A 27,500-nucleotide genomic window follows, 5' to 3' on the forward strand; every position below is an offset into this window, starting at 1 on the left:
AAGTCAGTTAAGAACAAATTCTTATTTACAATGACGGCCTACACCTGCCAAACCCGGACGACGCTGGGCCAATTGTGCGCCACCCTTTGGGACTCCCAATAATGGCCGGTTGTGATACAGCCTGGATTCGAACCAGGGTGTCTATAGTGACGCCTCTAGCATTGAGATGTATATCATGCCCATCCCTGCCCATCACAGCAGGTCATCTGCATACGTCGAAGCTGCAATGCCTGTCAACAAACCCATGCCTGTCCAGCACACTCCCTGCAGTCTCCTGTGTAGCAGGCCCCAAAAAAGGCTCAATGGCTAGTGTATATAACTGCCCTGATAGAGGGCAGCCTTGTCTAATGCCCCGTCTCACCCAGACTGGCCTACTGAGCCCACCTCCCACCTTGACCATACATGACGCCCCAGCATACAAATCTTCACAAAGGTCAAAATCCTTTCCCCAAACTCAAACATCACATTAAACAGATACTCATGGTCCATTTTATCAAAAGCCTTCTCTTGGTCTAAAGAGACCTGTCCAAAGTTCACATTAGAACCTCTTGACAAGTCCAACATGTCCCTGATTAAGAACAAGTTGTCCGTGATTGAGCGTCCCGGTACACAATATGTTTAGTCCTTATGTACTATCGAGTCCAAATGGGACTTCAGTCTGTTAGAGAGGACCTTGGCCTCCAGTTCTTAAGTTCACACAAGTCCCCTTTTTTGGGCAGGGGAGTCATAGCCACCTGACGGCAGCTCATCAGCAACTCTCCTACCCCGACGCATTCACGCAACAAGCAAAATAAGTCAAGGCCAATTAATCCCCAGATTTTTTTTATAAAACTCTTCCGGGAGTCCATCGACGGGGGAACATCTGGGTTACGGCCTCTGCTAGTTCATGGGACAACAGAGGGATATTCATTTCATCCCTGTGTGCCAGTTTTTAAAGAAATAAAACAAACAGGACGGGACTTTATTTATTTATTTTTTTTTGCAAGTTAGGAAGTTCTGATAACAAGACCTGAGCACACATGGGATCACACAGTTCTGCCCTATACAACTCAGTATAAAGCTGGGGACCACAGAGGTAGGGACCACAGAGGTCACCCTCCCAGGTCCCTACGTAATTCAGCTGAATTAGCCTGGAGGCCTATACTGCCTTGCCCCACCAGCTCTACCTCCACTTCACTGATACTGCGCTCTAGTTCCTCCAATGCTCTCCTAGCCTCTGAGGATGAGAGAGCTGTATACCGTTAACAAAAAAAGCCATATTATGACTTGTCCCACATCCCACCATTTACTCGGGGACTCATACTCCTCTCTTTGCTGCCCCACCTTTCCCAAAAAGTCTGGAAACCTGAACAAAAAGTGGAAACTTGTAAGAGCTTTACAATAAACTTCCAATAGGATTCCTGCCGAGGCCCTGGTGAAATAGACAGCCGATCCATGGTTATGTGATGATCTGAAAAACCCACCGGGAGAATGGTAGCGCCCAACAGCCTATTGCTCTGATTCCTGGACATGTAAAAATGATCCAAGTCGGTCTGCACTCACCCTAGCTCCAAAAAGCCTTTTTTACTGTCTTGTGTCGGGATGTCTAGTTCTCCAAACATCCACAAGGTCAAACTGCTTAATGATGTCCCTTAACACTCCCACTGAGCCTGAATGAGGCTCTTCCCCATTTCTATCTTTCATAAAATCCATCGTACAGTTCCAGTCCCGTCAACCACTAGCGTCTCCTCAGGCGCTACCTGTGAGAGTTCTTGTCTAAGACACCCAAACTCTCTCTCCCTGTGTTAGGCGCATACACATTTATGAGGACAAAAACTCTGTTATTAATTTCTGATTTTACTACAAGCAGTCTACCCCTACACACCTCATTTGAGGAGCACATTTTTAAGGCCAAACCTGGTGCAAAAAGGACTGCCACCCCTGCACTAACATTTGTTCCATGGCTCAACACACTTGCCCCTTTCCACCAGAGCCCCCGATCGACTTCATTCACCACATTACTATGCGTATCCTGCAGAAACAACACCTGTACTTTTTTGTTGTTGTACATATTCAACCAACAGACTCCTCTTTCCCGCATCTCTGGCACCATTTATATTGAGCGAGCCTATTTTTTGTTCTGCCAGAGTGGCCGGACTGCCCTGATCTGCCAGGGTGCCCGGCCTGTCAGGATCAGCCCGAGTGGTCCTCCTGCCCTCCGGTCCAGCCCGAGTGGTCCTCCTGCCCTCCGGTCCAGCCCGAGTGGTCCTCCTGCCCTCCGGCCCAGCCCGAGTGGCCCGCATGCCTTCCGGCCCAGCCCGAGTGGCCCGCATGCCTTCCGGCCCAGCCCGAGTGGCCCGCATGCCTTCCGGCCCAGCCCGAGTGGCCCGCATGCCTTCCGGCCCAGCCCGAGTGGCCCGCATGCCTTCGGCCCAGCCCGAGTGGCCCGCATGCCTTCCGGCCCAGCCCGAGGGGCCCGCATGCCTTCCGGCCCAGCCCGAGGGGCCCGCATGCCTTCCGGCCCAGCCCGAGGGGCCCGCATGCCTTCCGGCCCAGCCCGAGGGGCCCGCATGCCTTCCGGCCCAGCCCGAGGGGCCCGCATGCCTTCCGGCCCAGCCCGAGTGGCCCGCATGCCTTCCGGCCCAGCCCGAGTGGCCCGCATGCCTTCCGGCCCAGCCCGAGTGGCCCGCATGCCTTCCGGCCCAGCCCGAGTGGCCCGCATGCCTTCCGGCCCAGCCCGAGGGGCCCGCATGCTCTCCGGCCCAGCCCGAGGGGCCCTCCTGCTCTCCGGCCCAGCCCGAGGGGCCCTCCTGCTCTCCGGCCCAGCCCGAGTGGCCCGCATGCCTTCCGGCCCAGCCCGAGTGGCCCGCATGCCTTCCGGCCCAGCCCGAGTGGCCCGCATGCCTTCCGGCCCAGCCCGAGTGGCCCGCATGCCTTCCGGCCCAGCCCGAGTGGCCCGCATGCCTTCCGGCCCAGCCCGAGGGGCCCGCATGCTCTCCGGCCCAGCCCGAGGGGCCCTCCTGCTCTCCGGCCCAGCCCGAGGGGCCCTCCTGCTCTCCGGCCCAGCCCGAGGGGCCCTCCTGCTCTCCGGCCCAGCCCGAGGGGCCCTCCTGCTCTCCGGCCCAGCCCGAGGGGCCCTCCTGCTCCCCGGCCCAGGCCGAGGGGCCCTCCTGCTCCCCGGCCCAGGCCGAGGGGTCCTCCTGCTCCCCGGCCCAGCCCGAGGGGTCCTCCTGCTCCCCGGCCCAGCCCGAGGGGCCCTCCTGCTCCCCGGCCCAGCCCGAGGGGCCCTCCTGCCCCCCGGCCCAGCCCGAGGGGCCCTCCTGTCCCCCGGCCCAGCCCGAGGGGCCCTCCTGTTCCCCGGCCCGGCTCGAGGGGTCCGTCTGCCTGGTGCAGCTATCGGCTCCACCAAAGTGGGCGACGCCGAGGGTGGAGCAGGGTCCATGTCCTGCACCGGAGCCACCTCCAGGATAGGTGGGTTGGGGAGGGAGGGTGTAGCACAGTGCCGTCGGTGACGGCAGCCACCCTCCCTTCCCTCCCTTATTGTTTAGGGGTTATTGTTTATGGGTTTTGTGGGGGATTTTGTTTGTTGGTGTTTTTTTTCGTTGTTAGGTGCATTCCGGGGTCTGCACCTTGAGGGGGGGGTACTGTCACGTCCTGACCAGCAGATGGAGCTGTTGTTGTAGTTTTGGGGTCAGGACGTGGCAGTCTTGTGTTCTGTGTTGGTCTTGTGACTCCTAATCAGGAACAGCTGGGGATCGTTGTTCCTGATTGGGAGTCATATATGTAGGAGTATGTTTGTCACTTGGGTTTGTGGGTAGTTGTTTTTGCACTGCGTATTGTGTGCCTGCAAAACTGTTCCTGTCTTATATATTGTTTGAATTGTGAAGTGGATGCTCTACTCCTTTATTTTTATTAAAGATGAGTATTCACATACCTGCTGCGCCTTGGTCCATTTTTACAGAAGACAGCCATTACAATGGGTAATCCACATCTCCAAACCTTTTTGTCCCCATAACAAAGAACAAACAGCAAAAAAATATGCATGATTAAATGCAAATCTTAGAATCAACTATTAAAGACTACCAGAACCCACTGGATTCTCCAATTGCATTGAATGAGCTACAGGACAAAATACAAACCCTCCAACCCAAAAAGGACTGTGGTGTTGATGGAATCCTCAATTAAATGATAAAATATAAGGACCACAAATTCCAATTGTGTAACGCCCTGGCCATAGAGAGGGGTTTTTGTTCTTTATTTTGGTTAGGCCAGGGTGTTACATTGGGTGGGCGTTCTATGTTCCTTTTTCTATGTTTTTGTATTTCTTTGTTTTGGGCCGTGTGTGGCTCCCAATCAGGCACAGCTGAAGTTCGTTGTTGCTGATTGGGAGTCACACATAAGGAGCAGGTTTTTCCTTTGGGTTTTGTGGGTAATTGTTTCTGTTGAGTGTTTTGCACCTGACAGGACTGTTTGGCTGTCAGTTTTCTCGTTTTGTTTTGTGTAGTGTTCTTTATTAAATTAAAATCATGATGAACACTAACTCCGCTGCGCCTTGGTCTACTCTCTCTCCCGACAGCCGTTACAAATTGGCTATACTAATACTCTTTAACATCATCCTTAGCCCTGGCATCTTCCCTAATATGTTGAACAAAGGACTGATCACCCCCAATCCACAAAGGTGGGGACATATTTGACCCCAATAACCACCATGGGATATGCGTCAACAGCAACTGTGGGAATATCCTCTGCATGATCACAAACAGTAGACTAGTTAATTTCCTCAGTGAAAACAATTTACTGATCAAATGTAACGAGCAAATGTCAAATTGGCTTTTTACCAAATTATCGTATGACAGACCATGTATTCACCCTGCACACCCTAATTTACAAACAAACAAACCAAAACAAAGGCAAAGTTTTATCATGCTTTTGTTGATTTCAAAAAAGTTTTTGACTCAATTTGGCATGAGAGCCTGCTGTACAAATTGATGGAAAGTGGTGTTGGGGGAAAAACATACAACATTATAAAATCCATGTACACAAACAACAAGTGTGCGGTTAAAATGGGCAAAAAACACACACATTTCTTTCCACAGGGCTGTGGGGTGAGACAAGGATGCAGCTTAAGCCCCACCCTCTTCAACATATATACAGTGAGGGAAAAAAAGTAATTGATCCCCTGCTGATTTTGTACTTTTGCCCACTTACAAAGAAATGATCAGTCTAAAATTTTAATGGTAGGTTTATTTGAACAGTGAGAGACAGAATAACCAAAAAAATCCTGAAAAACGCATGTCAAAAATGTTATAAAATGATATGCATTTTAATGAGGGAAATAAGTATTTGACCCCTCTGCAAAACATGACTTAGCACTTGGTGGCAAAACCCTTATTGGCAACCACAGAGGTCAGATGTTTCTTGTAGTTGGCCACCGGGTTTGCACACATCTCAGGAGAGATTTTGTCCCACTCCTCTTTGCAGATCTTCTCCAAGTCATTAAGGTTTCGAGGCTGACGTTTGGCAACTCGAACCTTCAGCTCCCTCCACAGATTTTCTATGGGATTACGGTCTGGAGACTGGCTAGGCCAATCCAGGACCTTAATGTGCTTCTTCTTGAGCCACTCCTTTGTTGCCTTGGCCGTGTGTTTTGGGTCATTGTCATGCTGGAATACCCATCCACGACCCATTTTCAATGCCCTGGCTGAGGGAAGGAGAATCTCACCCAAGATTTGACGGTACATGGCCCCGTCCATCGTCCCTTTGAGGCGGTGAAGTTGTCCTGTCCCCTTAGCAGAAAAACACCCCCAAAGCATAGTGTTTCCACCTCCATGTTTGACGGTGGGGATGGTGTTCTTGGGGTCATAGGCAGCATTCCTCCTCCTCCAAACATGGCGAGTTGAGTTGATGCCAAAGAGCTCCATTTTGGTCTCATCTGACCAAAACACTTTCACCCAGTTTTCCTCTGAATCATTCAGATATTCTTTGGCAAACTTCAGACGGGCATGTATATGTGCTTTCTTGAGCAGGGGCACCTTGCGGGCGCTGCAGGATTTCAGTCCTTCACGGCGTAGTGTGTTACCAATTGTTTTCTTGGTGACTATGGTCCCAGCTGCCTTGAGATCATTGACAAGATCCTCCCGTGTAGTTCTGGGCAGATTCCTCACCGTTCTCATGATCATTGCAACTCCAAGAGGTGAGATCTTGCATGGAGCCCCAGGCCGAGGGAGATTGACAGTTCTTTTGTGTTTCTTCAATTTGCGAGTAATCGCACCAACTGTTGTCACCATCTCACCAAGCTGCTTGGCAATGGTCTTGTAGCCCATTCCAGCCTTGTGTAGGTCTACAATAGTGTCCCTGACATCCTTGGAGAGCTCTTTGGTCTTGGCCATGGTGGAGAGTTTGGAATCTGATTGATTGCTTCTGTGGACAGGTGTCTTTTATACAGGTAACAAATTGAGATTAGGATCACTCCCTTTAAGAGTGTGCTCTGTGCTCTCTATGTGATTCTGTCAGACCTGGGCCCTAACAGGAAATCTCAGTAAGACAAAAATAATGGTGTTCCAAAATAGGTCCAGTCACCAGGACCACAAATACAAATGCCATCTGGACACCGTTGCCCTAGATCACACAAAAAAACTATACATACACTACGGGTCAAAGGTTTGGACACACCTGCTAATTCAAGGGTTTTTCTTTATTTTTAGTATTTTCTACATTGTAGAATAATAGTGAAGACCTCAAAACTATGAAATAACACATATGGAATCATGTAGTAACCAAAAAAGAGTTAAACAAATCAAAATATATTTTATATTTGCGATTTTTCAAATAGCCACCCTTTGCCTTGTTGACAGGTTTGCACACTGTTGGCAAAACTGTTCACACCTCGGCCTAAACATCAGTGCAACTTCCACAAAGCTTTGAACAAGCTGAGAGACAAGGCAAGAAAGGCCTTCTATGCCATCAAAAGGAACATAAAAATTGACATACCAATTCGGATCTGGCTGAAAATACTTGAATCATTTATAGAATCCATTGCCCTTTATGGTTGTGAGGTCTGGGGTCCGCTCACCAACCAAAAATTCACAAAATGGGACAAACACCAAATTGAGACTCTGCATGCCGAACTCTGCAAAAATATCCTCCTTGTACAACGTAAAACACCAAATAATGCATGCAGGCCGATGAACTCCAGAGAACAGCCGTTAAATTCTATAACCCCTTAAAAGGAAGTGATTCCCAAACCTTCCATAGCAAAGCCAACACTTACAGAGAGATGAACCTGGAGAATAGTTCCCTAAGCAAGCTGGTCCTGGGGCTCAGTTCACAAACACAAACACACCCCACAGAGCCCCAGGACAGCAACACAATTAGACCCAACCAAATCATGAGAAAACGAAAAGATAAGTACTTGACACATTGGAAAGAATTAACAAAAAAACAGAGCAAACTAGAATGCTACTTGGCCCTAAACAGAGAGTACACAGTGGCAGAATACCTGATAACTGTGACTGACCCAAACTTAAGGAAAGCTTTGACTATGTGCAGACTCAGTGAGCATAGCCTTTCAATTGAGAACGGCCACCGTAGGCAGACCTGGCTCTCAAGAGAAGACAGGCTATGTGCACACTGCCCACAAAATGAGGTGGAAACTGAGCTGCACCTCCTAACCTCCTGCCAAATGTATGACCATATTAGAGACTCATATTTCCCTCAGATTACACAGACCAACAAAGAATTCGAAAACAAACCCAATTAATGCAGCTTTGCCATAGAGAGATATAGAGAGCGAGACAGCGAGACAGAGAGTGAGAGAGAGCGAGACAGAGAGAGAAAGAGAAGGAGACAGAGAGTGAGTGAGAGAGAGAGAGAGAGAGAGAGGAGAGAGAGAGAAAGAGAGGGAGAGAGAGCGAGACAGAGAGAGAAAGAGAACGAGACAGAGAGAGAGAGAGAGGGAGAGAGAGGGAGAGTGAGAGAGAGTGAGAGAGAAAGAGAGCGAGACAGAGAGTGAGATAGTGAGACAGCGAGTGTGAGAGAGAAAGAGAGCAAGAAAGAGACTGTAGTATACACACATACATGCAAAGACACACATATACATATACACACACATGCAATCACACACACACACACACACACACACACACACACACACACACACACACACACACACACACACACACACACACACACACACACACACACACACACACACACATACAAAAGCCATGACTCATGCAGACATTCAACCTCTAGACCACAAAGCTTCGCTATAGAGGAGAAGGGAGGGATGACTGGAGGATAGATGGAGGGGAGGAGGAGAGAGATGACTGGAGGACAGAGGGAGGGGAGAAGGGAGGGATGACTGGAGGATAGAGGGAGGGGTAGAGGAGAGGGATGGAAGAGAGGGAGGAGGAGGGGTAGAGGAGAGAGATGACTGGAGGACAGAGGGAGGGGTAGAGGAGAGAGATGACTGGAGGACAGAGGGAGGGGTAGAGGAGAGAGATGACTGGAGGACAGAGGGAGAGGAGAAGGGAGGGATGACTGGAGGATAGAGGGAGGGGTAGAGGAGAGAGATGACTGGAGGACAGAGGGAGGGGTAGAGGAGAGAGATGACTGGAGGACAGAGGGAGGGGTAGAGGAGAGAGATCACTGGAGGACAGAGGGAGGGGTAGAGGAGAGGGATGGAAGAGAGGGAGGAGGAGAAGGAATAGAGGAAGAAGAAGTGGAGAGAAAAGAGGGAGGGAGGGAGGTGGAGAGTAAACGAATGGGATGGTGTGCTATTCATCTCCTTAGGGTGGATCGATGGTTCAGGAGACAGATCAGTAATACTGCCTGCACACGCACACACACATACTGCCTGCACTCTACTGGAATCTGTAGAGAGAACGAGAGGGAAGGAGGGAGGGAGGGAGGGAGGGAGGGAGGGAGGGAGGGAGGGAGGGAGGGAGAGGAGGATGAGGAGAAGGAGAGAGGGAGAGATGAAGAGGAATAGGAGGGGTGAGATAGAGAGAGAGCGAGAAGGAGAGGTGGATGAGGAGAGGGAGAGAGGGAGAGATGAAGAGGAATAGGAGGGGTGAGATAGAGAGAGGAGAAAGGAGAGGAGGATGAGGAGAGGGAGAGAGGGAGAGATGAAGAGGAATAGGAGGGGTGAGATAGAGAGAGAGAGCGAGAAGGAGAGGTGGATGAGGAGAGGGAGAGAGGGAGAGATGAAGAGGAATAGGAGGGGTGAGATAGAGAGAGGAGAAAGGAGAGGAGGATGAGGAGAGGGAGAGAGGGAGAGATGAAGAGGAATAGGAGGGGTGCGATAGAGAGAGGAGAAAGGAGGAGCGTTCCTCTGCGTCTGATAATGCTTCACCTTCAGGTTGCTTCAAGGGCAGACCAGAGAGCCTGAGAGAGAGAGATAGAGAAATATAGAAAGGTCAAGTGGGAGAGGGGAGGGACGAAATCCAAGGAGAGGGAAAATGAGAGGGCAAGATACAGAGAGAGCGAGAGAGAGAGGAGAGAGAGGAGAGACAGAGAGAGACAGAGGGAGAGAGAGAGAGAGAGAGAGAGAGAGAGAGAGAGAGAGAGAGAGAGAGAGAGAGAGAGAGAGAGAGAGAGAGAGAGAGAGAGACAGAGAGAGACAGAGAGAGGAGAGAGAGAGAGAGAGAGAGAGAGAGAGAGAGAGAGAGAGAGAGAGAGAGAGAGAGAGAGAGAGAGAGAGGGAGAGTTAGGGAGAGAGAGAGAGAGAGAGAGGAATAGCTCTAGGCTATGGGTTGTAGGTAGTAGCACTAGGCTATGGGTTGTAGGTAGTAGCACTAGGCTATGGGTTGTAGGTAGTAGCACTAGGCTATGGGTTGTAGGTAGTAGCACTAGGCTATGGGTTGTAGGTAGTAGCACTAGGCTATGGGTTGTAGGTAGTAGCACTAGGCTATGGGTTGTAGGTAGTATATATGGGTTGTAGGTAGTAGATATGGGTTGTAGGTAGTAGCTCTATCTAGGATATGGGTTGTAGGTAGTAGATATGGGTTGTAGGTAGTATATATGGGTTGTAGGTAGTATATATGGGTTGTAGGTAGTAGATATGGGTTGTAGGTAGTAGCTCTATCTAGGATATGGGTTGTAGGTAGTAGATATGGGTTGTAGGTAGTATATATGGGTTGTAGGTAGTAGATATGGGTTGTAGGTAGTATATATGGGTTGTAGGTAGTAGATATGGGTTGTAGGTAGTTGCTCTATCTAGGATATGGGTTGTAGGTAGTAGCTCTGTGATATGGGTTGTAGGTAGTAGATATGGGTTGTAGGTAGTAGCTCTGGAGCTATGGGTTGTAGGTAGTAGCTCTGGGATATGGGTTGTAGGTAGGAGATATGGGTTGTAGGTAGTAGTTCTGGGCTATGGGTTGTAGGTAGAGCTATGGGTTGTAGGTAGTAGATATGGGTTGTAGGTAGTAGCTCTGGGCTATGGGTTGTAGGTAGAATATATGGGTTGTAGGTAGAATATATGGGTTGTAGGTAGAGCTATGGGTTGTAGGTAGAGCTATGGGTTGTAGGTAGAGCTATGGGTTGTAGATAGTAGCTATGGGTTGTAGGTAGAGCTATGGGTTGTAGTTAGTAGTTCTGGGATATGGGTTGTAGGTAGTAGATATGGGTTGTAGGTTGTAGCACTAGGCTATGGGTTGTAGGTAGTAGATATGGGTTGTAGGTAGTAGATATGGGTTGTAGGTAGTAGATATGGGTTGTAGGTAGTAGATATGGGTTGTAGGTAGTATATATGGGTTGTAGGTAGTAGATATGGGTTGTAGGTAGTAGTTCTGGGCTATGGGTTGTAGGTAGTAGATATGGGTTGTAGGTAGTAGATATGGGTTGTAGGTAGTAGGCATGGGCTATGGGTTGTAGGTAGTAGATATGGGTTGTAGGTAGTAGATATGGGTTGTAGTTAGTAGATATGGGTTGTAGGTAGTAGGAATGGGCTATGGGTTGTAGGTAGTAGATATGGGTTATAGGTAGTAGATATGGGTTGTAGGTAGTAGTTCTGGGCTATGGGTTGTAGGTAGTATATATGGGTTGTAGGTAGTAGTTCTGGGCTATGGGTTGTAGGTAGAAGATATGGGTTGTAGGTAGTAGATATGGGTTGTAGGTAGTAGATATGGGTTGTAGGTAGTAGATATGGGTTGTAGGTACTAGTTTTGGGCTATGGGTTGTAGGTAGTAGATACTGGTTGTAGGTAGTAGATATGGGTTGTAGGTACTAGTTTTGGGCTATGGGTTGCTTCCCAAATGGTACTTTATTCCCTACATGGCCATTTTGGGATATAGCCATAGTCCACTCTAAATTTTACAACGTAAAATGTTGTATAAAAACAATGTATTTTATTGTCAAATCAGACATTCTACTCTTAATTAAAGAGTGACCCTCTCCCTCTCTCTCCAAGTCTCGTTCGCTCTCTCCATCTCTCCATTTCTCCCTCTCTCTGCATTGTCTGTCCCTCAAGCCCTCTCTCCATCTCTCTCTCGCACTCTCTTTTTCTATTAGTTTCTTCACGTGTCGCTCTGTCCCTCTTTCCATCACTCTCACCCTCTGACTATTGAGGTTAAGTATGGAGGTCTGTGGTTTGAGTTATTCAGTAACAGAGACATACAGAACCATCGTTCTTGTCAGATAGTACTGATGTAGCCTGGACAGTACCCTACTCCCTATGTAGGGCACAATGGCCCATACGGCCCTGGTCAAAAGTAGGGCACACATGTGGCCCTGGTCAAAAGTAGGGCACTAGAAAGAGGTCAGAGAGAGTGGCCCCAAGACCATTCAGCATTAACTCGTGCAGATTTCTCTATTGAAGCTTTTATCAAAATGTAAGTGATTTTCTTATTTTGTTTTCTGAAAGTATAGAATCAGATGTTCAAATGGCCACTTTTCCTACATTTTCCCCCATATGGACCAGCCCCTTAGCAATTTGAGTTCTAGCCAATGAGCTTCCTAGGCCCTTGCCAGTTGAGTGACAGCTAGCCAGACGCACGCACGTACAGGAGAGAGAGAGAGAGAGAGAGAGAGAGAGAGAGAGAGAGAGAGAGAGAGAGAGAGAGAGAGAGAGAGAGAGAGAGCGAGCGGACGTGGTGAACATACTATATGTGAAGTAGCACACCATTTTTTGGGGGGGACCACTTTTAACTCGTGAGTGGTACTTTCAGAACATCTGGCAAAAAGTACACAGAGTACCGGAGAATCTCTTTAAAAAACAAGCAGGAGAAAAAAAATGCCCTTTGAAAGACTTGATGATATTTTCACACTTCCTAGACAGCTCTTCTTTGTTCAACACCCCGTTAAGCCTTAGCCCCACCCACAGATGTAAACCTCCAGACAGGAGCCTCTGTTAAACCCAGCTAAATTCAAAGCAGCAATGCTTTTGAGAGCTGCGGCAAAGATTATATACACACTGACCAGGAAAACACCCATTCTGTTACAGACTTAAACCTGTGACTTGACAGACCAATCATCTATCAGATTGTCTATTCACCCTATTACCTCAGCCAATAATGACTAGCCAGGAAGGAACATTTCTTCTCCGTCTATAGGTCAGTGCTTTCTCCTTGGCTAAGTTAGGCACATAATTGAACATTTTTATTCAACGGATCCCAGACCAGTTTATAATAACATGAAAGTTATTATGTTCAAAAAGGCATTTCTGCAACAGACAAAAATATTCTTACTGATCTACCGTGAAGTAGGAACTGGTGTCATACCTCCTCCGATCCTGTAACTGGTCGCAAATATGTGTTATGGCTAGAGGTACAAAATGTCCAGTGTTTTCCAGAAATACTGGTTGAAATATTCCTGGATTCAGCAGGAAAATAAGCATTAAATCCGAGAAACATTGAAAACCAGGCTTTCTAGAGAACATGGGGAATTTTAGGAAAGTTACTGGATATTTGCAACCCTAGGTATGGCTCTATAATAAGGACATTATAATAGAGATAACATACCTGTCGCCCTGTGATGCTGTCCATGTATCTAGCTCAGTTACTGTTGCTATGGAGATTCCTGTGGTGTCATCATTTGATGGGTTGCCGTGACACTGGTGTAAGTGCTGTGGGTTGCTTCTGTAACTACGGAGTTCGCATGTATAGTGTTGTGAGGTGGGTTGGGTTGTTGTTGCTAGGCTGTAGTGGAGTATTCTGGGATGCTGTTGCTATGCAGCGTTAAGGTGTAGTGTACTGTAGTAACACATGGGTTGAATGCACAGGGATCCATGGTGAATGTGTGTGTGTCCTGTGTGTGTTTGTGTGTGTGTCTGTCCTGTGTGTGTGTCCTGTGTGTGTTTGTGTGTGTGTGTGTCCTGTGTGTGTGTCCTGTGTGTGTCCTGTGTGTGTGCCCTGTGTGTGTATCCTGTGTGTGTGTCCTGTGTGTGTTTGTGTGTGTGTTTGTGTGTGTGTCCTGTGTGTGTGTCCTGTGTGTGTCCTGTGTGTGTGTGTGTGTCCTGTGTGTGTGTGTCCTGTGTGTGTGTGTCCTGTGTGTGTGTCCTGTGTGTGTGTCCTGTGTGAGTGTTCTGTGTGTGTGTCCTGTGTGTGTTTGTGTGTGTGTGTCCTGTGTGAGTGTTCTGTGTGTGTCCTGTGTGTGTGTGTGTGTGTGTGTGTGTGTGTGTGCATGTGTGTGTCCTGTGTGAGTGTTCTGTGTGTGTGTGTTCTGTGTAAGTGTCCTGTGTCTGTGTGTGTGTGTGTCCTGTGTGAGTGTTCTCTGTGTGTGTGTGTGTGTGTGTGTGTGTCCTGTGTGTGTGTGTGTGTGTGTGTGTGTGTGTGTGTGTGTGTGTGTGTGTGTGTGTGTGTGTGTGTGTGTGTGTGTGTGTGTGTGTGTGTGTGTGAATTTCCTGAACTATAAAACACAGAGTGGATTATAATGTTTCAGGGAAGACCTAACACAGACACAAGGGCTGATATACATCTCTCTCACACACACACACACACACACACACACACACACACACACACACACACACACACACACACACACACACACACACACACACACACACACACACACACACACACACAGACAGACACAAGGGCTTGCAAGACATACACACACCTCTCTCTCTCACACACACACACACACACACACACACACACACACACACACACACACACACACACACACACACACACACACACACACACACACACACACACACACACACACACACACACACACACAAACAAGGGGATTCTTACATAATACTATCCAAACAATGTGCAATATGAGTCTGTAACACTTATTTCTCTCTCTCTCTCTCTCTCTCTCTCTCTCTCTCTCTCTCTCTCTCTCTACACCTCTGTCTCTCTCTCTCTGTCTCTCTCTACCCCCCCCTCTCTCTCTCTTCTCTCTCTCTCTATTCTCTCTCTCTCTTCTCTCTCTCTCTTCTCTCTCTCTCTAGGTCTGTGGATAACTCTCTAGGTCTGTGGATAACTCTCTAGGTCTGTGGATAACTCTCTAGGTCTGTGGATAACTCTCCATACTACCATGCCAGATCCCCCACCTTCCCATTCAATCCGAAGACGACACCCATCGCCCCACACACACACACACCCACAAAGAAGGGAAGAACATTCCATCCTCTCATCCCTCCATCCCTCCATCACTCCTTCAAACACACTTCTGAAATCCTGCGAACTACTACCCCTCTCCCAGTCCCTTCCTGGATCATTCTCCTCGCATCTCATTCGGTTGTCCATCCCTCGCCTTCCCTCCCATCTCATTCGCTGTGCCTGCCCCACCCCCAGCACATCCCCAGCCTTCCCGGCTCTCCATTGGCTGACGTTGGTCACATGCTGCTGCCTGCTGCCCTCTCTGATTGGTGCAGGGGAGACATGGGACGTGGTCGCAGTGTGTCCATTCCACTGCGTCTGTCGGAACCTTTCGGACTCTCTAAGCACGCTCTGTGCAGATAAAGGCCTCCTATTCGTTCCCCCGAATGTCGATCGACGAACCGTCGAGCTCCGATTGGCTGATAACTACATCACAGAAGTGGGCGGGGCTGACTTCGCCAACATGACCGGATTGGTCGATCTGACTCTATCCCGGAACACTATCCACTCCATCCGACCAATGACGTTCTCCGATCTGGAGAGCTTGCGGAGTTTGCATTTGGACGGTAACCGCTTGACGACGCTGGGACCGAGGGACCTGTTGGGATTGGTCAATCTACAGCACCTCATCGTCAACGGTAACCAGCTGACCAGGGTGTCGGCAGAAGCGTTCAATGATTTGCTGTTGACGTTGGAGGACTTGGACCTGTCTTACAACAACCTCAGATGGTGAGGAGACTTACAGGACCAGTCAAAGGTTTGGACACAACTACTCAGGGGTTTTTCTTTATTTTTTACTATTTTCTACATTGTAGAATAATAGTGAAGACATCAAAACTATGAAATAACACATATGGAATGATTTAGTAACCAAATCATTAGTAACCAAATTAGTAACCAAATCAATTTAGTAAACAAATCAAAATCAAAATATATTTTACATTTGAGATTCTTCAAAGTAGCCACCTTTTGCTATGATGACAGCTTTGCACACTCTTGGCATTCTCTCAACCATGAGGTATTTACATTACATTTAAGTCATTTAGCAGAGGTTGAGGTATGAGGTAGTCACCTGGAATGCATTTCAATTAACAGGTGTGCCTTGTTACAAGTTAATTTGTGGAATTTCTTTCCTTTTTAATGCGTTTGTGCCAATCAGTTGTGTTGTAATAAGGTAGGGGTGGTATGTAGAAGATATTCCCATTTGGTAAAAGACCAAGTCCGTATTATGGCAAGAACAATTCAAACAAGCAAATAGAAACAACAGTCCATCATAAGGTTAGTCAAGAAAAGTTCAAGGACTTTGAAAGTTTCTACAAGTGCAGTTGCAAAAACCCTCAAGCACTATGATGAAACTGTCTTTCATGAGGACCGCCACAGGAAAGGAAGACCCAGAGTTACCTCTGCTGCAGAGGATGAGTTCATTAGAGTTACCAGCCTCAGAAATAGCAGCCCAAATAAATGATTCACAAAGTTCATGTAACAGACACATCTCAACATCAACTGTTCAGAGGAAACTGTGTGAATCAGGCCTTCATGGTTGAATTGTTGCAAAGAAACCACTTCTAAAGGACACAAATAAGAAAAAGAGACTTGCTTGGCCAAGAAACATGAGCAGTGGACATTAGACCGGTGGAAATCTGTGCTTTGGTCTAATGAGTCCAAATTTGAGATTTTTAGTTCCATTCGTTGTGTTTCTGTGAGACGCTGAGTAGGAACGGATGATCTACGCATGTGTGGTTCCCACCGTGAAGCATGGAGGAGGAGGAGGTGTGATGGTGTGGGGGGTGCTTTGCTGGTGACACTGTCAGTGATTTACCTAGAATTCAAGGTACACTTAACCAGCATGGCTACCACAGCATTCGGCAGTGATTCACCATCCCATCTGGTTTGCGTTTAGAGGAACTACCAGGACAATGACCCAAAACACACCTCCAGGCTGAGTAAGGGCTATTTGAACAAGAAGTAGAGCGATGGAGTGCTGCATCAGATGACCTGGCCTCCACAATCCCACGACCTCAATCAAATGAGTCGGACCGCAGAGTGAAGGAAAAGCATCCAACAAGTGCTCAGCATGTGTGGGAACTCCTTCAAGACTGTTGGAAAAGCGTTCCTCATGAAGCTGGTTGAGAGAATGTCAAGAGTGTGCAAAGCTGTCATCAAGGCAAAGGGTTGCTAATTTGAAGAATCACCAATATGAAATATATTTTGATTTGTTTAACACTTTTTTGGTTACTACATTATTCTATATGTGCTGTTTCATAGTTTTGATGTCTTCACTATTATTTTTCAATGTAGAAAATAGTACAAATAAAGAAAAACCCTTGAATGAGTAGGTGTGTCCAAACTTTTGACTGGTACTGTATATTTTGGTCTGATTTTTGCTGTGCAATAGTCTATGATATCTGGTATTCGTTACACTACGTTTGTTGCTATAGCAACAGTCTGGGATGTCTGTATAGAAAACAATATCTACACAGAGAAAATACAACGTCTTTACTTTCAAACAGTCCAAATGTCATAATTGAATGCAATGAAAGGTATTCCAAAAATTCTGCCAAAGACCTATGCTCCCCTCCTAATGTTGACTTTGAAGGCTTCTGCAAAGTCAAATAAACGTGCTCTCCATCCTCAACACAGAGTTCCTTGAGAGACGATCCAGAAGCTCATAACCTGATAGACCACATCACTATGTAGTGCTTATGATGTGTTATAACCCCAATATGTCCTCCCCAGGGTTCCATGGGAGTCGATCCAGAACATGGCCCAGTCTCCACACTCTGAACCTGGATCATAACCTGATAGACCACATCGCAGAGGGATGCTTTGGAGGGCTGTATAAGCTGGCTCGCCTGGACATGACCTCTAACAGGCTGAGGACCCTGCCACCTGACCCCCTGTTTGCCAGGTATGTTACCGTAGCAACCCTGCCGCCCCCGCCCCCCCCCCCACCCAGAGGTCAAGGGTCAGAGGTTGCTGGTTCAAGTCCTGGACTGAATGAAAGACTGTGACTGAACTGCTAAAGACAGTAGACATATTACATCTATTCAACGTGTGTAACTTACCCGATAACATCATGATAATAGCAACTCAAGGGTCGCGGGTTTGATTCCAGCTGTGGCCACCGATACTAAAATGTAAACACACTGTTGTAAGTTGCTTTTGATACTGGCGGCTGCTAAATAGAAATCAACTATCCAAATATTACACATCCCTTAAGGATATGTTGGTTTTCTACATTAGTGAAGCTGAAGTTCCATAAATATTTAATTGGGGATGCTTTTGGAAGGTTCATAATTAATTCAATTCTTGTTGTTGTTGTGGTATGAGAGTAAGCTACATAGTAAACTGAACTGTCAAATGACTTACTTATAAATGACTCATTATTTTAGAATTATGTTCCAGGTCTCAGACGGGAGCCATCAGTCCAACTCCCTACAACAGCGTCATCAGTCTAAACTTCGGAGGAAACCCGCTACACTGTAATTGTGAGTTGTTATGGTTACGCAGGCTGGTCCGAGAGGACGACATGGAGACCTGCGCCACGCCCCCTCACCTGGCCGGCAGGTAAAACAGATGATGATGACAGTGTCTTTGATATGTCCGATTCCGTTCGTTCATTACCGTGACATTACCGTGAGCTCTGATTCCTAACTCCACCAGGATGTCGATGACTTTGAAAATAGATTTAATTCAGATGTTTAAATAGAGCGATATAGATACTGTGTCTCTCAGTGAATGTTATAGTTAACCGTTCTTCTGTCTCTGCCCCACCTGTCCAGGTATTTCTGGTCCATCCTTGAGGAAGAGTTTACCTGTGAGCCGCCCCTCATCACCAGACACACCCACAAGCTCTGGGTCCTGGAAGGTCAAAGGGCAACCCTGAAATGCAGAGCCATCGGCGACCCCGAACCCATCATCCATTTTGTCTCCCCCGATGATCGTATTGTGGCGAATTCCAGCCGGACGACATCGTTCCGGAATGGAACGTTGGATCTCTTTGTTACGGTTGCTAGGGATGACGGAGTGTACACGTGCATAGCGATAAACGCGGCTGGGGAGGCTACAGCAACTGTGGATCTAAATATCATTCTCTTGCCGAATCGAAATGGGAACGTGAACGTTCCAGGGAATGTGACGGTTACTGGGAATGCCGGGAATTCTAATGGAAAAATTCAGGGTTCTTCGGACATCGCCACTGGAAAAAGTGGGAATTCCGAAGTTAACAATGGAGGGAACACAAGAGACATGGAAGAGAGGAGAGGAGAGGAGGGAGACGGGGATGAGGAGGGTGGTGTGGCGGAGGGAGAGAGGGAGGATGGAGGGATTAGGATAGAGGAAGAGGAAGAGGAGGAGGAAGAAGAGGAGAGGATGGTTGGGATACAGGGAGTCACTTCTACTTCAGCACAGGTGCGATGGGATCTGGGCCAATCGGCTGGAGCTTACCTGGTGTGGATGTTTCAGATACAGTACAACTGTACAGCCGATGAGACACTGGTGTACAGGTGAGTCTACCTGAGTCTACCTGAGTTTACCTGAGTCTACCTGAGTCTGCCTGAGTTTACCTGAGTTTACCTGAGTCTACCTGAGTCTACCTGAGTTTGCAATACACACCTGACATCTTGACTCCACCTTACACACCTACACCTGACCTCTCTACAACAATACACCACTAACCTATGACCTCTACACTTCTCACAGCCCAGCCTGGTCTCATAGACTAGACATAAAGTTAGCATGATATCTTATGTTTGGTATTGTTACATAAGACATATCTTTGCAATTACTGAGCATGTTAGCTAACCCTTCCCCTAACCCTTTAGCTAACCCTTCCCCTAACCCTTTAGCTAACCTTCTACTAACCCTTTAGCTAACCCTTCAACTAACCCTTTAGCTAACCCTTCCCCTAACCCTTTAGCTAACCTTCTACTAACCCTTTAGCTAACCCTTCCCCTAACCCTTTAGCTAACCCTTCCCCTAACCCTTTAGCTAACCCTTCCCCTAACCCTTTAACTAACCTTCTACTAACCCTTTAGCTAACCCTTCCCCTAACCCTTTAGCTAACCCTTCCCCTAACCCTTTAGCTAACCCTTCCCCTAACCCTTTAGCTAACCCTTCAACTAACCCTTTAGCTAACCCTTCCACTAACCCTTTTAGCTAACCCTTCCACTAACCCTTTAGCTAACCCTTCCCCTAACCCTTTAGCTAACCCTTCCCCTAACCCTTTAGCTAACCCTTCCACTAACCCTTTAGCTAACCCTTCCACTAACCCTTTAGCTAACCCTTCCACTAACCCTTTAGCTAACCCTTCCACTAACCCTTTAGCTAACCCTTCCCCTAACCCTTTAGCTAACCCTTCCACTAACCCTTTTAGCTAACCCTTCCCCTAACCCTTTAGCTAACCTTCTACTAACCCTTTAGCTAACCCTTCAACTAACCCTTTTAGCTAACCCTTCCCCCTAATCCATTTATCTAACCCTTCCCCTTCCCCTTTAGCTAACCCTTCCCCTAATCCATTTATCTAACCCTTCCCCTTCCTCTGACCCTAACCCATTTATCTAATTCTTCACCTTCCCCTGACCCTAACCCTTTTAGCTAACCCTTCCCCCTAATCCATTTATCTAACCCTTCCCCTTCCCCTTTAGCTAACCCTTCCCCTAACCCATACTGTATCATATGAAATGGGTGACGGATATCCCAGAATTAATACACACCATAGAAAACGTATCATATCATACTAAATGGAGTGTCTCAGATTTACTTAAAGAATAAAACAAAATGATCTGAGACCAGGTTGCACAGCTACACCTGACATTATGGGAAGGTCATATGCAGGATATAAGCACAGAGAGAAAGTTTGGAGGGGAGAGAAGGAAGAGAGATAGAGGAAGGAAGAGTTTGACAGGGAGACCCTTAAGGGACTAAAAGTAATGAAGTCTGAAGGATGGCTTAAACTACAGAGTCAATACATACGTCACAATCTATCAGAGACACACAGAGATACCTCAGAGATAGAGGGAGTGAAGAGGGAATAGAGAGAGAGAGAGAAAAAAATGGAGGTAGAGAGAGAGAGAGAGAGAGAGGGAGTGAGGAGGGAATAGAGAGAGAGAGAGAAAAATGGAGGTAGAGAGGTAGAGAGAGAGAGAGAGAGAGAGTGAAGAGGGAATAGAGAGGGAGAGAAAAAAATGGAGGTAGAGAGGTAGAGAGAGAGAGATAGAGGGAGTGAAGAGGGAATAGAGAGAGAGAGAAAAAAATGGAGGTAGAGAGGTAGAGAGAGAGAGATAGAGGGAGTGAAGCGGGAATAGAGAGAGAGAAAAAAAATGGAGGTAGAGAGGTAGAGAGAGAGAGATAGAGGGAGTGAAGAGGGAATAGAGAGAGAGATAAAAAATGGAGGTAGAGAGGTAGAGAGAGAGAGATAGAGGGAGTGAAGAGGGAATAGAGAGAGAGAGAAAAAAATGGAGGTAGAGAGAGAGAGATAGAGGGAGTGAAGAGGGAATAGAGAGGGAGAGAAAAAAATGGAGGTAGAGAGGTATAGAGAGAGATAGAGGGAGTGAAGAGGGAATAGAGGGAGAGATAAAAAAATGGAGGTAGAGAGAGAGAGAGGTAGAGAGAGAGAGAGAGAGAGGTAGAGAGAGAGAGAGAGAGAGAGAGAGAGAGAGAGAGAGAGAGAGGTTGAACATGGCAATTCTATCCTCTTCTTGTCTTTACCATAAGGACATCCCTCTTTCTCTCTCTCTCTCTCTCTCTCTCTCTCTCTCTCTCTCTCTCTCTCTCTCTCTCTCCCTATGGCGGCCTCTCTCGATAGCAAGGCCATGCTCACTTAATCCGTACATATCATGTCATTGGCGTGGGGGAAATGTCGGTAGGGGGAGAAGCAGGTAAAGTAAGTAAATGTTGGGGGGGGGGGGGGGGTGTCCTGGAGGGCAGACAGTTTGCACCCAATGGTGCGTTTGGCTGAGTGTATCACTCTCTGAGGCACCTTGCTGTCCGCTGCGGTGGAGTTGTATCACCCTGTGAAGTGGCTTGCTGTCCTCGGCGGTGACGTTGCCGTGCCAGGCTGTGATGCAGCCCGATCTGTGATCAGGGGCAACTCTATTTGGGGTAAGGTGGTCCAGAGGAGGTGAAACGCACAACAGGGCAGTTTGGGCCACAGAACATCCAGGAAGTTAACACAGCATCAGGTGTTCCTCACGGGGCTCTGTAACAATCCTCCTCAATTCTGGTCGGTCAGCTCTTCTCACCCCGAGGACAAGCATAAAAAATAAAGAATAGAATGAGAGACAGAGAGCACCAGGGCTGTTACTCTGTGGGTAAAAAGACAGGGGACAAGGGACATATCAAGCCGGTGTCGTGGGTATGTATCTATACTTACCTCACGAGAGGTCTTCATTCAAACTCATTGAGCTCTTGGAAGAAAGGTGCAATTTAGGGGTTGAGAACAGCTGGCTTCCTCTGGGCCACCTTGTCATGTCCCATCTCCAGGGTTCATCTTCCTCTGGGCCACCTTGTCATGTCCCATCTCCAGGGTTTATCTTCCTCTGGGCCACCTTGTCATGTCCCATCTCCAGGGATCATCTTCCTCTGGGCTACCTTGTCATGTCCCATCTCCAGGGATCATCTTCCTCTGGGCCACCTTGTCATGTCCCATCTCCAGGGATCATCTTCCTCTGGGCTACCTTGTCATGTCCCATCTCCAGGGTTCATCTTCCTCTGGGCCACCTTGTCATGTCCCATCTCCAGGGATCATCTTCCTCTGGGCCACCTTGTCATGTCCCATCTCCAGGGTTTATCTTCCTCTGGGCCACCTTGTCATGTCCCATCTCCAGGGTTCATCTTCCTCTGGGCCACCTTGTCATGTCCCATCTCCAGGGATCATCTTCCTCTGGGCCACCTTGTCATGTCCCATCTCCAGGGATCATCTTCCTCTGGGCCACCTTGTCATGTCCCATCTCCAGGGTTCATCTTCCTCTGGGCCACCTTGTCATGTCCCATCTCCAGGGATCATCTTCCTCTGGGCCACCTTGTCATGTCCCATCTCCAGGGATCATCTTCCTCTGGGCCACCTTGTCATGTCCCATCTCCAGGGTTCATCTTCCTCTGGGCCACCTTGTCATGTCCCATCTCCAGGGTTCATCTTCCTCTGGGCTACCTTGTCATGTCCCATCTCCAGGGTTCATCTTCCTCTGGGCTACCTTGTCATGTCCCATCTCCAGGGATCATCTTCCTCTGGGCCACCTTGTCATGTCCCATCTCCAGGGTTCATCTTCCTCTGGGCCACCTTGTCATGCACTTTGTCCCATCTCCAGGATTTATCATCTTCGGTTGATTCCATCCTACAGCATATATCCAATACAGTTTATGAAATCAATTGAGGCATTGAACAAATACAAATAAGACAGCCAGATACACCTACTTCAAACCCTAGCAAAGTAATACAACATTATTTTAGCCTACACAATATTATTTTACCAGACTCACATCATTTTCCTTTCTAGCCGTGCCACCAAATGTTTGCATACTACTGGTCAAGTGAACATGTTTAGCTAATACTGTAACATTATGGAACAATGTTGTAAACTATAGAGGCTATATAGACACTCCTGGCCTACAAAACAATGATTTATGTCGTGCCAAGTGAACCGAATCACAACAGGGCTGAGACAGCTAAGGAGGACACTCTGTCCCTTTGTTTTTTCGCCATGTATTCTCTCTCTCTATTGGATGTAATATATCACGGTGACATCTAGATGGCTATTTATTGTGAAGGCTGCTATCCTACTCGAAATACTGTGTAATCCTGGGAGGAGAAAGAAAATGACCCGTTACTAGTTTCTAGGCTACAGCTGACCAGTGGCACTGCACCTTAGGTCGGCAGGCACCTCGATCCAACTTGGTGGTCGTTAGCATTAGCTTTAGCGGCCCACAACGCGGTTTATGTGTAAAGGGCAGGCAGTCAATCCCCCACAGAAATATGGTTCAAACTTTTGAACTGCTAGAAATAAGCCATTTTCTCTGTAGTAAAACACAACGGTCACAAATCTGCGCTCAGTCTATTCTCTATGGCAATCAGAGACTGCGATTCTGCCTATAACCAGAATATTCTCTCTGTGATGTTGTTCTAGGTCGCACAGCTAGATATTTATTAGCAATTTAGAGCGGACCGAAAAGGCTTTTGTTAATGTGAGCTAACTAGTTAGCTAGCAAACGTTAGCCAGCTATCTAGTTAGATTACATGCAGGTGACTATCATTGTCTGCATGGCAGTTTGATGTGTGACCAGACTTGCTCGCGGTGAAAGGTTCTCCTGAATCTCTCTTTGAATAAATAAACATAAATATGGGTTGTATTTACAATGGTGTTTGTTCTTCACTGGTTGACCTTTTCTTGTGGCAACAGGTCACAAATCTTACTGCTGTGATGGCACACTGTGGTATTTCACCCAATAGATATGTGAGTTTATCAAAATTGGATTTGATTTCAAATTCTTTGTGGATCTGTGTAATCTGAGGGAAATATGTGTCTCTAATATGGTCATACATTTGGCAGGAGGTTAGGAAGTGCAGCTCAGTTTCCACCTCATTTTGTGGGTAGTGTGCACATAGCCTGTCTTCTCTTGAGAGCCAGGTCTGCCTTCGGCAGCCTTTCTCAATAGCAAGGCTATGCTCAATTTTGGGTCAGTCACAGTGGTCACGTAATCTGCCACTGTGTACTCTCTGTATTCTAGTTTGCTCTGTTTTTTGTTTATTCTTTCCAATCTGTCAAGTATGATCTTTTTGTTATCTCATGATTTGGTTGGGTCTAATTGTGTTGCTGTCCTGGGGCTCTGTGGGGTCTGTTTGTGTTTGTGAACAGAGCCCCAGGACCAGCTTGCTTAGGGGATGCTTCTCCAGGTTCATCTCTCTGTAGGTGATGGCTTTGTTATGGAAGGTTTGGGAATCGCTTCCTTTTAGGTGGTTGTAGAATTTAACAGCTCTTTTCTAGATTTTGATAATTAGCAGGTATTGGTCGAATTCTGCTCTGCATGCATTATTTGGTGATTTACGTTGTACACGGAGGATATTTTTGAAGAATTCTGCATGCAGAGTCTCAATTTGGTGTTTGTCCCATTTTGTGAATTCTTGGTTGGTGAGCGGACCCCAGACCTCACAACCATAAAGGGCAATGGATTCTATAACTGATTCAAGTATTTGTAGCCAGATCCTAATTGGTATGTCAATTTTTATGTTCCTTTTGATGGCATAGAAGGCCCTTCTTGTCTCTCTCTCTCTCTCTCTCTCTCTCTCTCTCTCTCTCTCTCTCTCTCTCTCTCTCTCTCTCTCTCTCTCTCTCTCTCTCTCTCTCTCTCTCTCTCTCTCTCTCTCCCTTCTCTCTCTTCTCTCTCTCTCCTCTCTCCTCTCTCTCTTCTCTCTCTCTCCTCTATTTCTCCTGCAATGTATCATGTCTGCAGTCAGGCAGTGCTTTCGAGGACCGAGAGAATAGAATGAAAGGAGAAAGAAAGGGCATGAAAAGGAGATGGGAAAAGAGAGAGCAGTCCTCTCCGCTAACCTCTGCCACCCTTCCGTTTTATCTGTCTCTCTAGGGTTCTGATAATTACACGTTTCTATGTTACCGGAACAAAATCTTCTCTGTCTCCCTCGATCTCTCTCTGCGAATACGAATACACACACACACACACACACACACACACACACACACACACACACACACACACACACACACACACACACACACACACACACACACACACACCAGTGGAGGCTGCTGAGGGGAGGACGGCTCATGGCTGGAATTTATTTATTTATCCATTTATTCCATTTCATCTGTTATTATGAGCCATCCTCCCCTCAGCAGCCTCCAGCTGATGCACGCAAACACTTTTTGCCAGGTACAAAAGATGAGGCACCACTTCGAGACCTTTGGGACTATAATGTTCTGTCTGATATTATTTTGTCTAAATGAGTTAGTCACATATAATATATCTTTAGATGGTTCTTCATATATCTGAGAAGTTTGATTTTTTTGTTGTTGTAAATAACATTTTAAGTGAGAGAAAAAAATTACTTAAATTTGAAAACTCTAATTTGCATAAACTCATTAGAACATGGCGCTGCAATCCAATCACAAGCCTGAACAAATACAGACGGACCAATCAGAACCCTCTAAGTATGGTCTATGCTAGTCTAGCCAGCAATTATTTTTTTTATTTAACCAGGCAAGTCAGTTAAGAACAACGTCTTACAATGACTGCCTACCGGGGAACAGTGGGTTAACTGCCTTGTTCAGGGGCAGAATGACAGATTTTTACCTTGTCAGCTCTGGCATTCAATCTAGCAACCTTTCAGTTACTGGCCCAATGCTCTAACCACTAGGCTACCTACCGCCCCTACGCTCTAACCACTAGGCTACCTACCAGCCTCTACGCTCTAACCACTAGGCTACCTACCGCCCCTCCACTCTAACCACTAGGCTACCTACCGCCCCTACGCTCTAACCACTAGGCTACCTGCCAGCCTCTACGCTCTAACCACTAGGCTACCTGCCAGCCTCTACACTCTAACCACTAGGCTACCTGCCAGCCTCTACACTCTAACCACTAGGCTACCTGCCAGCCTCTACACTCTAACCACTAGGCTACCTGCCAGCCTCTACACTCTAACCACTAGGCTACCTGCCCCCCCAAAATAACAGCAAGCAAAAAAGAAAACATCACTGTCAGAAGACCCGAAAGTAAATGATGATGTCACAGTAATTCTTTCTAATGATTTGCCTGTATCTTGGTAATATAGTGTTATCCTATAATTAATGTATTCAATAAGCTACAGTCTTCTTAAAAGCTAAACATGTCTAATTCAGAGTTGTTAGGTAAAACTTTATGGTTGAAACCAGATTGACATTTCAGACTCCAAAAGGTTCAATCAGATTTACAAATCTACTCTGCACTTTAGTTTTTTGGGGGGGGTTTATGAAAGAATAATTCACAAGAAAACAGTTCTGAGATCTGGGATGTGAAAACTTTGATGTTCAAAATCTCAGAACTATGCCTTGTGCAGATTAAACCCTTAAGTCCCAAGGTCATGAATTCACAAGTCATTTGAGACCAGCTCCTGTTCAGACCTTGTTCCACACAGCCCCTGGCCAATGCCTTTTCAAAATTTAAACCATATCATCTTCATCACATTGAAGTTTTGAGTGAGCGTACAATTGGCATGCCGGCCTGCAGGAATGTCCACCAGAGCTGTTGCCAGATAATTGAATGTTAATTTCTCCACCCTAAATTGCCTCCGACATCGTTTTGGAGCATTTGGCAGTACATCCAACCGGCCTAACAACCGCAGAACCACGTGTAACCGCGCCCACCCAGTACCACCACATCCGACTTCTTCACCTGCGGGATCGGCTGACAGGTGGTGGTCAGCTGCTGGGGAGTATTTCTGTCTATAATAAAGCCCTTTTGTGGGGGGAAAAAAAATCCATTCTGATTGGCTGGGCCTGACTCCCCAGTGGGTGGGCCTGGCTGCCAAGTGGGTGGGCCTATGCCCTCCATAGCCCACCCATGGCTGCAACCCTGCCAAGTCATGTGAAATTCATAGATGGTGGCCTAATAAATGTATTTATATGGACTAATTTCCCTATATGATCTGTAACTCACTAAAATCTCTGAAAATGTAGCACGATGCATTCATATTTTTGTTCAGTATAAATGCCAATGTATATCCATCATGTACATATGCCAATATAGGCAGGATATTCTAGGATAGATTGGTTGCAAAATCAGTTTCTATGTTACTACTGTAGTGTTTCTATGTTACTACTGTAGTGTTTCTATGTTTCTACTGTACTGTTTCTATGTTACTACTGTAGTGTTTCTATGTTTCTACTGTAGTGTTTCTATGTTACTACTGTAGTGTTTCTATGTTTCTACTATACTGTTTCTATGTTACTACTGTACTGTTTCTATGTTACTACT

General features: G+C 46.9%; 1 pseudogene; it reads left to right on the forward strand.

The window, feature by feature from the left end:
* Positions 1-27,500, forward strand: part of LOC106608450 (leucine-rich repeat and fibronectin type-III domain-containing protein 4-like) — a 59,638-nt pseudogene that overhangs the window by 18,947 nt on the left and 13,191 nt on the right.

Source organism: Salmo salar, chromosome ssa07, assembly GCF_905237065.1.
Source record: "Salmo salar chromosome ssa07, Ssal_v3.1, whole genome shotgun sequence".
Classification (NCBI taxonomy): Eukaryota; Metazoa; Chordata; class Actinopteri; order Salmoniformes; family Salmonidae; genus Salmo; species Salmo salar.